The sequence below is a fragment of the Lissotriton vulgaris genome, unplaced genomic scaffold (assembly GCF_964263255.1).
Source record: "Lissotriton vulgaris unplaced genomic scaffold, aLisVul1.2 SCAFFOLD_595, whole genome shotgun sequence".
Taxonomy (NCBI): domain Eukaryota; kingdom Metazoa; phylum Chordata; class Amphibia; order Caudata; family Salamandridae; genus Lissotriton; species Lissotriton vulgaris.
The window spans coordinates 539,041-551,910 of NW_028241900.1; the positions used below are offsets into that span (position 1 = coordinate 539,041).

Genomic DNA, 12,870 nt, shown 5'->3' on the forward strand with positions numbered 1-12,870 from the left:
GACTCATATATTCCTCTGTAGTTGTACCTTGGTGATTCAACAAAATGTGGCATCATAAGCAGCATTCTACTGCCATAGACTGGGCGGAAAAAACATTTAGAATTTCACTGAAAAAGAAAAAAAGCATACTTAGGCAGAGCTTTCTGGACAGTAAGGACATTAGAGTAAGTGATGAATAAGCACTGCTTTTGTTAATTTACATAGGCAGAACAGAGACTGCTGGGAAAAGCCTGAAATTAAAGGCCCAGAAAATGCCTGCTTCTGGATAGAACACTAAGAAGGGTTGAAAGTTTTTTCTCTGACCCTGGCCACTCTTACAAGCAATCCTATGATAGTCAGAAGGACCCACACTAAAAAGGAAGGGACAGCCATTTGGACCCTTTCCACCTTTTCTATATCTCGCCTGATCGAGCCTGATCGAGCGCTGATTGAGCGGATTAGCACATGTACTTCTCATTTTGGGAAGGTATTGCTTAGCTTGCTACCAGCAGCTCAGTTATGTTATGATGTTAGAGGCTTGCAAGGAATGCTTTAGTCCTGCATTAGGCCGTTTTTATTGCTACTTGCATTCAAGGGAAAGATAATTAGCCAGAATCTGTGGCCCAGTTATTCATCTTGGCATTCCGATTTGCACAAAGGGAATAAGCATTTGAGAGAAAATGCAACATGTGTTTCTTATGTTGCTATGAACAGCTTTTTATCCTTTCTCTTTAGGGTCTAGCCAATGCAGAAATAGATAAATAAGTGCTGACTTTCTGTAAGACGTGTCCAATGCTGGGACAAAATAAAAGGGGACACTTATAAATGATAGTGATATCATTTGAGAAAGGGTAAGTTGACACTGAATTTCATGTATATTCACAGACCAAGCATGAAAAAGTCCCCAGCATGATCTTCATTGCGTGCTTAGAGCTGGTATTAGCTTTTCAGAGGTGCGGGCCTTTCGAAGGCTCGTTGGTCTAGGGGTATGATTCTCGCTTTGGGTGCGAGAGGTCCCGGGTTCAAATCCCGGACGAGCCCTTTCATTGGTGCTTTTTTAAAGTAGTATTGCAGTATGCATTTCAAAGCCAATATCAATTTTCTCTTTGCAGTAGTGGATGAATATTTGCTAGAGTCTCATGTTTTTAACCTTGCCCTGCCTGAGCAAATAGGAAACATTTCTCTTTAAGCATTTTGCAAAAATGCTGAACTTGCATGGCATATACAAGCGTTCAGCTAGGGCTGTCTGGGAAGGTTGCATGAAAGAAATCTAAAACCAGAGGCCCTTGGAATAGCCTGTTTTGAGAAGTTTCATCACAGAAGAATCAACTGTAGACATCTGTTTCTGTAGTGTAGTGGTTATCACGTTTGCCTCACACGCGAAAGGTCCCCAGAAGTTTCATCACAGAAGAATCAACTGTAGACATCTGTTTCTGTAGTGTAGTGGTTATCACGTTTGCCTCACACGCGAAAGGTCCCCGGTTCGAAACCGGGCAGAAACAGTTGTTATATTGTCTTGGCTGCAATGTTGAGAGGTGCCGTTTTGCCATGAAATTGTCCAGGCCCTGAAGATGGTTTCATGCAGACTCGTTCCAAGAAAGTGAATTCTCTTAAAAACACTAAAGTAATTGGCATGTGGATGTATCTGTTGATTCACAGACCTCGCTTTGAAAAGAGCCCTGCATTCTGTTCATTGCTCACCTAGAACACGCATTAACTTTGGGAATTGTTGGCACCAACAGGCATCTTAGTTTAGTGGAGTGTTTCTGGTGTTTAAGTGCAGAAGCCCTGGGCTCAATTCCTCGGTGACCCTTCTCAAGGTGATGATACAAATGCATCGTCACCTTTACGTTTAATGTCAGAATTGTTTATTTCTATTTGGTGGTGTATGAATGCTTGCAATAGTATGTTGATTTTTTCTAGCCTTGAATGAATAAAAGCAAATCACTCCTCTTTATGTATTTTTCTAATACATTGATATTTGCATCTCCTTTCCTAGCCTGCATTTTTCATTATCTTACAGGCTGTATATAATAAGTATCAATTCAGGGGCCCTTCTTCTACTCAATTCACAACTGTTCTATCCCGGCATTGATAAGCAATCTACATCTGCTTCTGTTGTGTATTGGTTATCATGTTTACCTGACGTGTGAAAGCCCCATGTTTGACAGTGCGCGTTAACAAAGAGACCAATGATTTTTATTAAAAGTTGTCATGTGTTTTTGTTACCTTGCACCGGCCAAAAAGTGCCGGAAATGACTTCATTTGCAGTCACTTGAAAAGTAGGGATTCTCAAATAAATGGTAAGAGGTTGGAACAAATCTAAAGGAATGCATGGCATATCTATATGTATGTGTACGCAGGTATCCATATATAAAGATAGATAGATAGATAGATAGATAGATAGATAGATAGATAGATAGATAGATAGATAGATAGATAGATAGATAGATAGATAGATAGATAGATAGATAGATAGATAGATAGATAGATAGATAGATAGATAGATAGATAGATAGATAGATAGATAGATAGATAGATAGATAGATAGATAGATAGATAGATAGATATTGGGAGAGAGAGAGCGTTACTATAAACTGAGACTTTATTTTCCATCAAGCTGTCTTTCCTTTCCTTCAGGAGCAGAATGTTCTGATCATCAGCGCTCCAGAATCTAGTGCTTGGTTGGCAAGCATCACACATTGTGATGTGTTAGCTAAGAGTTCCATGTCGTTCAGACTCATATATTCCTCTGTAGTTGTACCTTGGTGATTCAACAAAATGTGGCATCATAAGCAGCATTCTACTGCCATAGACTGGGCGGAAAAAACATTTAGAATTTCACTGAAAAAGAAAAAAAGCATACTTAGGCAGAGCTTTCTGGACAGTAAGGACATTAGAGTAAGTGATGAATAAGCACTGCTTTTGTTAATTTACATAGGCAGAACAGAGACTGCTGGGAAAAGCCTGAAATTAAAGGCCCAGAAAATGCCTGCTTCTGGATAGAACACTAAGAAGGGTTGAAAGTTTTTTCTCTGACCCTGGCCACTCTTACAAGCAATCCTATGATAGTCAGAAGGACCCACACTAAAAAGGAAGGGACAGCCATTTGGACCCTTTCCACCTTTTCTATATCTCGCCTGATCGAGCCTGATCGAGCGCTGATTGAGCGGATTAGCACATGTACTTCTCATTTTGGGAAGGTATTGCTTAGCTTGCTACCAGCAGCTCAGTTATGTTATGATGTTAGAGGCTTGCAAGGAATGCTTTAGTCCTGCATTAGGCCGTTTTTATTGCTACTTGCATTCAAGGGAAAGATAATTAGCCAGAATCTGTGGCCCAGTTATTCATCTTGGCATTCCGATTTGCACAAAGGGAATAAGCATTTGAGAGAAAATGCAACATGTGTTTCTTATGTTGCTATGAACAGCTTTTTATCCTTTCTCTTTAGGGTCTAGCCAATGCAGAAATAGATAAATAAGTGCTGACTTTCTGTAAGACGTGTCCAATGCTGGGACAAAATAAAAGGGGACACTTATAAATGATAGTGATATCATTTGAGAAAGGGTAAGTTGACACTGAATTTCATGTATATTCACAGACCAAGCATGAAAAAGTCCCCAGCATGATCTTCATTGCGTGCTTAGAGCTGGTATTAGCTTTTCAGAGGTGCGGGCCTTTCGAAGGCTCGTTGGTCTAGGGGTATGATTCTCGCTTTGGGTGCGAGAGGTCCCGGGTTCAAATCCCGGACGAGCCCTTTCATTGGTGCTTTTTTAAAGTAGTATTGCAGTATGCATTTCAAAGCCAATATCAATTTTCTCTTTGCAGTAGTGGATGAATATTTGCTAGAGTCTCATGTTTTTAACCTTGCCCTGCCTGAGCAAATAGGAAACATTTCTCTTTAAGCATTTTGCAAAAATGCTGAACTTGCATGGCATATACAAGCGTTCAGCTAGGGCTGTCTGGGAAGGTTGCATGAAAGAAATCTAAAACCAGAGGCCCTTGGAATAGCCTGTTTTGAGAAGTTTCATCACAGAAGAATCAACTGTAGACATCTGTTTCTGTAGTGTAGTGGTTATCACGTTTGCCTCACACGCGAAAGGTCCCCGGTTCGAAACCGGGCAGAAACAGTTGTTATATTGTCTTGGCTGCAATGTTGAGAGGTGCCGTTTTGCCATGAAATTGTCCAGGCCCTGAAGATGGTTTCATGCAGACTCGTTCCAAGAAAGTGAATTCTCTTAAAAACACTAAAGTAATTGGCATGTGGATGTATCTGTTGATTCACAGACCTCGCTTTGAAAAGAGCCCTGCATTCTGTTCATTGCTCACCTAGAACACGCATTAACTTTGGGAATTGTTGGCACCAACAGGCATCTTAGTTTAGTGGAGTGTTTCTGGTGTTTAAGTGCAGAAGCCCTGGGCTCAATTCCTCGGTGACCCTTCTCAAGGTGATGATACAAATGCATCGTCACCTTTACGTTTAATGTCAGAATTGTTTATTTCTATTTGGTGGTGTATGAATGCTTGCAATAGTATGTTGATTTTTTCTAGCCTTGAATGAATAAAAGCAAATCACTCCTCTTTATGTATTTTTCTAATACATTGATATTTGCATCTCCTTTCCTAGCCTGCATTTTTCATTATCTTACAGGCTGTATATAATAAGTATCAATTCAGGGGCCCTTCTTCTACTCAATTCACAACTGTTCTATCCCGGCATTGATAAGCAATCTACATCTGCTTCTGTTGTGTATTGGTTATCATGTTTACCTGACGTGTGAAAGCCCCATGTTTGACAGTGCGCGTTAACAAAGAGACCAATGATTTTTATTAAAAGTTGTCATGTGTTTTTGTTACCTTGCACCGGCCAAAAAGTGCCGGAAATGACTTCATTTGCAGTCACTTGAAAAGTAGGGATTCTCAAATAAATGGTAAGAGGTTGGAACAAATCTAAAGGAATGCATGGCATATCTATATGTATGTGTACGCAGGTATCCATATATAAAGATAGATAGATAGATAGATAGATAGATAGATAGATAGATAGATAGATAGATAGATAGATAGATAGATAGATAGATAGATAGATAGATAGATAGATAGATAGATAGATAGATAGATAGATAGATAGATAGATAGATAGATAGATAGATAGATATTGGGAGAGAGAGAGCGTTACTATAAACTGAGACTTTATTTTCCATCAAGCTGTCTTTCCTTTCCTTCAGGAGCAGAATGTTCTGATCATCAGCGCTCCAGAATCTAGTGCTTGGTTGGCAAGCATCACACATTGTGATGTGTTAGCTAAGAGTTCCATGTCGTTCAGACTCATATATTCCTCTGTAGTTGTACCTTGGTGATTCAACAAAATGTGGCATCATAAGCAGCATTCTACTGCCATAGACTGGGCGGAAAAAACATTTAGAATTTCACTGAAAAAGAAAAAAAGCATACTTAGGCAGAGCTTTCTGGACAGTAAGGACATTAGAGTAAGTGATGAATAAGCACTGCTTTTGTTAATTTACATAGGCAGAACAGAGACTGCTGGGAAAAGCCTGAAATTAAAGGCCCAGAAAATGCCTGCTTCTGGATAGAACACTAAGAAGGGTTGAAAGTTTTTTCTCTGACCCTGGCCACTCTTACAAGCAATCCTATGATAGTCAGAAGGACCCACACTAAAAAGGAAGGGACAGCCATTTGGACCCTTTCCACCTTTTCTATATCTCGCCTGATCGAGCCTGATCGAGCGCTGATTGAGCGGATTAGCACATGTACTTCTCATTTTGGGAAGGTATTGCTTAGCTTGCTACCAGCAGCTCAGTTATGTTATGATGTTAGAGGCTTGCAAGGAATGCTTTAGTCCTGCATTAGGCCGTTTTTATTGCTACTTGCATTCAAGGGAAAGATAATTAGCCAGAATCTGTGGCCCAGTTATTCATCTTGGCATTCCGATTTGCACAAAGGGAATAAGCATTTGAGAGAAAATGCAACATGTGTTTCTTATGTTGCTATGAACAGCTTTTTATCCTTTCTCTTTAGGGTCTAGCCAATGCAGAAATAGATAAATAAGTGCTGACTTTCTGTAAGACGTGTCCAATGCTGGGACAAAATAAAAGGGGACACTTATAAATGATAGTGATATCATTTGAGAAAGGGTAAGTTGACACTGAATTTCATGTATATTCACAGACCAAGCATGAAAAAGTCCCCAGCATGATCTTCATTGCGTGCTTAGAGCTGGTATTAGCTTTTCAGAGGTGCGGGCCTTTCGAAGGCTCGTTGGTCTAGGGGTATGATTCTCGCTTTGGGTGCGAGAGGTCCCGGGTTCAAATCCCGGACGAGCCCTTTCATTGGTGCTTTTTTAAAGTAGTATTGCAGTATGCATTTCAAAGCCAATATCAATTTTCTCTTTGCAGTAGTGGATGAATATTTGCTAGAGTCTCATGTTTTTAACCTTGCCCTGCCTGAGCAAATAGGAAACATTTCTCTTTAAGCATTTTGCAAAAATGCTGAACTTGCATGGCATATACAAGCGTTCAGCTAGGGCTGTCTGGGAAGGTTGCATGAAAGAAATCTAAAACCAGAGGCCCTTGGAATAGCCTGTTTTGAGAAGTTTCATCACAGAAGAATCAACTGTAGACATCTGTTTCTGTAGTGTAGTGGTTATCACGTTTGCCTCACACGCGAAAGGTCCCCGGTTCGAAACCGGGCAGAAACAGTTGTTATATTGTCTTGGCTGCAATGTTGAGAGGTGCCGTTTTGCCATGAAATTGTCCAGGCCCTGAAGATGGTTTCATGCAGACTCGTTCCAAGAAAGTGAATTCTCTTAAAAACACTAAAGTAATTGGCATGTGGATGTATCTGTTGATTCACAGACCTCGCTTTGAAAAGAGCCCTGCATTCTGTTCATTGCTCACCTAGAACACGCATTAACTTTGGGAATTGTTGGCACCAACAGGCATCTTAGTTTAGTGGAGTGTTTCTGGTGTTTAAGTGCAGAAGCCCTGGGCTCAATTCCTCGGTGACCCTTCTCAAGGTGATGATACAAATGCATCGTCACCTTTACGTTTAATGTCAGAATTGTTTATTTCTATTTGGTGGTGTATGAATGCTTGCAATAGTATGTTGATTTTTTCTAGCCTTGAATGAATAAAAGCAAATCACTCCTCTTTATGTATTTTTCTAATACATTGATATTTGCATCTCCTTTCCTAGCCTGCATTTTTCATTATCTTACAGGCTGTATATAATAAGTATCAATTCAGGGGCCCTTCTTCTACTCAATTCACAACTGTTCTATCCCGGCATTGATAAGCAATCTACATCTGCTTCTGTTGTGTATTGGTTATCATGTTTACCTGACGTGTGAAAGCCCCATGTTTGACAGTGCGCGTTAACAAAGAGACCAATGATTTTTATTAAAAGTTGTCATGTGTTTTTGTTACCTTGCACCGGCCAAAAAGTGCCGGAAATGACTTCATTTGCAGTCACTTGAAAAGTAGGGATTCTCAAATAAATGGTAAGAGGTTGGAACAAATCTAAAGGAATGCATGGCATATCTATATGTATGTGTACGCAGGTATCCATATATAAAGATAGATAGATAGATAGATAGATAGATAGATAGATAGATAGATAGATAGATAGATAGATAGATAGATAGATAGATAGATAGATAGATAGATAGATAGATAGATAGATAGATAGTTAGATAGATAGATAGATAGATAGATAGATAGATAGATAGATAGATAGATAGATAGATAGATAGATAGATAGATATTGGGAGAGAGAGAGCGTTACTATAAACTGAGACTTTATTTTCCATCAAGCTGTCTTTCCTTTCCTTCAGGAGCAGAATGTTCTGATCATCAGCGCTCCAGAATCTAGTGCTTGGTTGGCAAGCATCACACATTGTGATGTGTTAGCTAAGAGTTCCATGTCGTTCAGACTCATATATTCCTCTGTAGTTGTACCTTGGTGATTCAACAAAATGTGGCATCATAAGCAGCATTCTACTGCCATAGACTGGGCGGAAAAAACATTTAGAATTTCACTGAAAAAGAAAAAAAGCATACTTAGGCAGAGCTTTCTGGACAGTAAGGACATTAGAGTAAGTGATGAATAAGCACTGCTTTTGTTAATTTACATAGGCAGAACAGAGACTGCTGGGAAAAGCCTGAAATTAAAGGCCCAGAAAATGCCTGCTTCTGGATAGAACACTAAGAAGGGTTGAAAGTTTTTTCTCTGACCCTGGCCACTCTTACAAGCAATCCTATGATAGTCAGAAGGACCCACACTAAAAAGGAAGGGACAGCCATTTGGACCCTTTCCACCTTTTCTATATCTCGCCTGATCGAGCCTGATCGAGCGCTGATTGAGCGGATTAGCACATGTACTTCTCATTTTGGGAAGGTATTGCTTAGCTTGCTACCAGCAGCTCAGTTATGTTATGATGTTAGAGGCTTGCAAGGAATGCTTTAGTCCTGCATTAGGCCGTTTTTATTGCTACTTGCATTCAAGGGAAAGATAATTAGCCAGAATCTGTGGCCCAGTTATTCATCTTGGCATTCCGATTTGCACAAAGGGAATAAGCATTTGAGAGAAAATGCAACATGTGTTTCTTATGTTGCTATGAACAGCTTTTTATCCTTTCTCTTTAGGGTCTAGCCAATGCAGAAATAGATAAATAAGTGCTGACTTTCTGTAAGACGTGTCCAATGCTGGGACAAAATAAAAGGGGACACTTATAAATGATAGTGATATCATTTGAGAAAGGGTAAGTTGACACTGAATTTCATGTATATTCACAGACCAAGCATGAAAAAGTCCCCAGCATGATCTTCATTGCGTGCTTAGAGCTGGTATTAGCTTTTCAGAGGTGCGGGCCTTTCGAAGGCTCGTTGGTCTAGGGGTATGATTCTCGCTTTGGGTGCGAGAGGTCCCGGGTTCAAATCCCGGACGAGCCCTTTCATTGGTGCTTTTTTAAAGTAGTATTGCAGTATGCATTTCAAAGCCAATATCAATTTTCTCTTTGCAGTAGTGGATGAATATTTGCTAGAGTCTCATGTTTTTAACCTTGCCCTGCCTGAGCAAATAGGAAACATTTCTCTTTAAGCATTTTGCAAAAATGCTGAACTTGCATGGCATATACAAGCGTTCAGCTAGGGCTGTCTGGGAAGGTTGCATGAAAGAAATCTAAAACCAGAGGCCCTTGGAATAGCCTGTTTTGAGAAGTTTCATCACAGAAGAATCAACTGTAGACATCTGTTTCTGTAGTGTAGTGGTTATCACGTTTGCCTCACACGCGAAAGGTCCCCGGTTCGAAACCGGGCAGAAACAGTTGTTATATTGTCTTGGCTGCAATGTTGAGAGGTGCCGTTTTGCCATGAAATTGTCCAGGCCCTGAAGATGGTTTCATGCAGACTCGTTCCAAGAAAGTGAATTCTCTTAAAAACACTAAAGTAATTGGCATGTGGATGTATCTGTTGATTCACAGACCTCGCTTTGAAAAGAGCCCTGCATTCTGTTCATTGCTCACCTAGAACACGCATTAACTTTGGGAATTGTTGGCACCAACAGGCATCTTAGTTTAGTGGAGTGTTTCTGGTGTTTAAGTGCAGAAGCCCTGGGCTCAATTCCTCGGTGACCCTTCTCAAGGTGATGATACAAATGCATCGTCACCTTTACGTTTAATGTCAGAATTGTTTATTTCTATTTGGTGGTGTATGAATGCTTGCAATAGTATGTTGATTTTTTCTAGCCTTGAATGAATAAAAGCAAATCACTCCTCTTTATGTATTTTTCTAATACATTGATATTTGCATCTCCTTTCCTAGCCTGCATTTTTCATTATCTTACAGGCTGTATATAATAAGTATCAATTCAGGGGCCCTTCTTCTACTCAATTCACAACTGTTCTATCCCGGCATTGATAAGCAATCTACATCTGCTTCTGTTGTGTATTGGTTATCATGTTTACCTGACGTGTGAAAGCCCCATGTTTGACAGTGCGCGTTAACAAAGAGACCAATGATTTTTATTAAAAGTTGTCATGTGTTTTTGTTACCTTGCACCGGCCAAAAAGTGCCGGAAATGACTTCATTTGCAGTCACTTGAAAAGTAGGGATTCTCAAATAAATGGTAAGAGGTTGGAACAAATCTAAAGGAATGCATGGCATATCTATATGTATGTGTACGCAGGTATCCATATATAAAGATAGATAGATAGATAGATAGATAGATAGATAGATAGATAGATAGATAGATAGATAGATAGATAGATAGATAGATAGATAGATAGATAGATAGATAGATAGATAGATAGATAGATAGATAGATAGATAGATAGATAGATAGATAGATAGATAGATATTGGGAGAGAGAGAGCGTTACTATAAACTGAGACTTTATTTTCCATCAAGCTGTCTTTCCTTTCCTTCAGGAGCAGAATGTTCTGATCATCAGCGCTCCAGAATCTAGTGCTTGGTTGGCAAGCATCACACATTGTGATGTGTTAGCTAAGAGTTCCATGTCGTTCAGACTCATATATTCCTCTGTAGTTGTACCTTGGTGATTCAACAAAATGTGGCATCATAAGCAGCATTCTACTGCCATAGACTGGGCGGAAAAAACATTTAGAATTTCACTGAAAAAGAAAAAAAGCATACTTAGGCAGAGCTTTCTGGACAGTAAGGACATTAGAGTAAGTGATGAATAAGCACTGCTTTTGTTAATTTACATAGGCAGAACAGAGACTGCTGGGAAAAGCCTGAAATTAAAGGCCCAGAAAATGCCTGCTTCTGGATAGAACACTAAGAAGGGTTGAAAGTTTTTTCTCTGACCCTGGCCACTCTTACAAGCAATCCTATGATAGTCAGAAGGACCCACACTAAAAAGGAAGGGACAGCCATTTGGACCCTTTCCACCTTTTCTATATCTCGCCTGATCGAGCCTGATCGAGCGCTGATTGAGCGGATTAGCACATGTACTTCTCATTTTGGGAAGGTATTGCTTAGCTTGCTACCAGCAGCTCAGTTATGTTATGATGTTAGAGGCTTGCAAGGAATGCTTTAGTCCTGCATTAGGCCGTTTTTATTGCTACTTGCATTCAAGGGAAAGATAATTAGCCAGAATCTGTGGCCCAGTTATTCATCTTGGCATTCCGATTTGCACAAAGGGAATAAGCATTTGAGAGAAAATGCAACATGTGTTTCTTATGTTGCTATGAACAGCTTTTTATCCTTTCTCTTTAGGGTTTATCCAATGCAGAAATAGATAAATAAGTGCTGACTTTCTGTAAGACGTGTCCAATGCTGGGACAAAATAAAAGGGGACACTTATAAATGATAGTGATATCATTTGAGAAAGGGTAAGTTGACACTGAATTTCATGTATATTCACAGACCAAGCATGAAAAAGTCCCCAGCATGATCTTCATTGCGTGCTTAGAGCTGGTATTAGCTTTTCAGAGGTGCGGGCCTTTCGAAGGCTCGTTGGTCTAGGGGTATGATTCTCGCTTTGGGTGCGAGAGGTCCCGGGTTCAAATCCCGGACGAGCCCTTTCATTGGTGCTTTTTTAAAGTAGTATTGCAGTATGCATTTCAAAGCCAATATCAATTTTCTCTTTGCAGTAGTGGATGAATATTTGCTAGAGTCTCATGCTTTTAACCTTGCCCTGCCTGAGCAAATAGGAAACATTTCTCTTTAAGCATTTTGCAAAAATGCTGAACTTGCATGGCATATACAAGCGTTCAGCTAGGGCTGTCTGGGAAGGTTGCATGAAAGAAATCTAAAACCAGAGGCCCTTGGAATAGCCTGTTTTGAGAAGTTTCATCACAGAAGAATCAACTGTAGACATCTGTTTCTGTAGTGTAGTGGTTATCACGTTCGCCTCACACGCGAAAGGTCCCCGGTTCGAAACCGGGCAGAAACAGTTGTTATATTGTCTTGGCTGCAATGTTGAGAGGTGCCGTTTTGCCATGAAATTGTCCAGGCCCTGAAGATGGTTTCATGCAGACTCGTTCCAAGAAAGTGAATTCTCTTAAAAACACTAAAGTAATTGGCATGTGGATGTATCTGTTGATTCACAGACCTCGCTTTGAAAAGAGCCCTGCATTCTGTTCATTGCTCACCTAGAACACGCATTAACTTTGGGAATTGTTGGCACCAACAGGCATCTTAGTTTAGTGGAGTGTTTCTGGTGTTTAAGTGCAGAAGCCCTGGGCTCAATTCCTCGGTGACCCTTCTCAAGGTGATGATACAAATGCATCGTCACCTTTACGTTTAATGTCAGAATTGTTTATTTCTATTTGGTGGTGTATGAATGCTTGCAATAGTATGTTGATTTTTTCTAGCCTTGAATGAATAAAAGCAAATCACTCCTCTTTATGTATTTTTCTAATACATTGATATTTGCATCTCCTTTCCTAGCCTGCATTTTTCATTATCTTACAGGCTGTATATAATAAGTATCAATTCAGGGGCCCTTCTTCTACTCAATTCACAACTGTTCTATCCCGGCATTGATAAGCAATCTACATCTGCTTCTGTTGTGTATTGGTTATCATGTTTACCTGACGTGTGAAAGCCCCATGTTTGACAGTGCGCGTTAACAAAGAGACCAATGATTTTTATTAAAAGTTGTCATGTGTTTTTGTTACCTTGCACCGGCCAAAAAGTGCCAGAAATGACTTCATTTGCAGTCACTTGAAAAGTAGGGATTCTCAAATAAATGGTAAGAGGTTGGAACAAATCTAAAGGAATGCATGGCATATCTATATGTATGTGTACGCAGGTATCCATATATAAAGATAGATAGATAGATAGATAGATAGATAGATAGATAGATAGATAGATAGATAGATAGATAGATAGATAGATAGATAGATAG

At 39.8% G+C, this 12,870-nt stretch overlaps 10 non-coding genes across 10 annotated transcripts; all 10 read left to right on the forward strand.

The window, feature by feature from the left end:
• Positions 1–948: 948 nt before the first annotated feature.
• TRNAP-UGG (transfer RNA proline (anticodon UGG)) lies at positions 949–1,020 on the forward strand. Its single transcript has one exon. It is a non-coding gene; the product is annotated as a tRNA-Pro (tRNA).
• A 388-nt stretch (positions 1,021–1,408) lies between these two features.
• TRNAV-CAC (transfer RNA valine (anticodon CAC)) lies at positions 1,409–1,481 on the forward strand. The gene has a single exon. It is a non-coding gene; the product is annotated as a tRNA-Val (tRNA).
• Positions 1,482–3,664: 2,183 nt separating this feature from the next.
• Positions 3,665–3,736, forward strand: TRNAP-UGG (transfer RNA proline (anticodon UGG)). Its single transcript has one exon. It is a non-coding gene; the product is annotated as a tRNA-Pro (tRNA).
• Positions 3,737–4,036: 300 nt separating this feature from the next.
• Positions 4,037–4,109, forward strand: TRNAV-CAC (transfer RNA valine (anticodon CAC)). The gene has a single exon. It is a non-coding gene; the product is annotated as a tRNA-Val (tRNA).
• Positions 4,110–6,252: 2,143 nt separating this feature from the next.
• Positions 6,253–6,324, forward strand: TRNAP-UGG (transfer RNA proline (anticodon UGG)). The gene has a single exon. It is a non-coding gene; the product is annotated as a tRNA-Pro (tRNA).
• Positions 6,325–6,624: 300 nt separating this feature from the next.
• TRNAV-CAC (transfer RNA valine (anticodon CAC)) lies at positions 6,625–6,697 on the forward strand. Its single transcript has one exon. It is a non-coding gene; the product is annotated as a tRNA-Val (tRNA).
• A 2,179-nt stretch (positions 6,698–8,876) lies between these two features.
• On the forward strand, positions 8,877–8,948 carry TRNAP-UGG (transfer RNA proline (anticodon UGG)). Its single transcript has one exon. It is a non-coding gene; the product is annotated as a tRNA-Pro (tRNA).
• A 300-nt stretch (positions 8,949–9,248) lies between these two features.
• TRNAV-CAC (transfer RNA valine (anticodon CAC)) lies at positions 9,249–9,321 on the forward strand. Its single transcript has one exon. It is a non-coding gene; the product is annotated as a tRNA-Val (tRNA).
• Positions 9,322–11,468: 2,147 nt separating this feature from the next.
• On the forward strand, positions 11,469–11,540 carry TRNAP-UGG (transfer RNA proline (anticodon UGG)). Its single transcript has one exon. It is a non-coding gene; the product is annotated as a tRNA-Pro (tRNA).
• A 300-nt stretch (positions 11,541–11,840) lies between these two features.
• Positions 11,841–11,913, forward strand: TRNAV-CAC (transfer RNA valine (anticodon CAC)). Its single transcript has one exon. It is a non-coding gene; the product is annotated as a tRNA-Val (tRNA).
• The last annotated feature ends 957 nt before the right edge of the window (positions 11,914–12,870 follow it).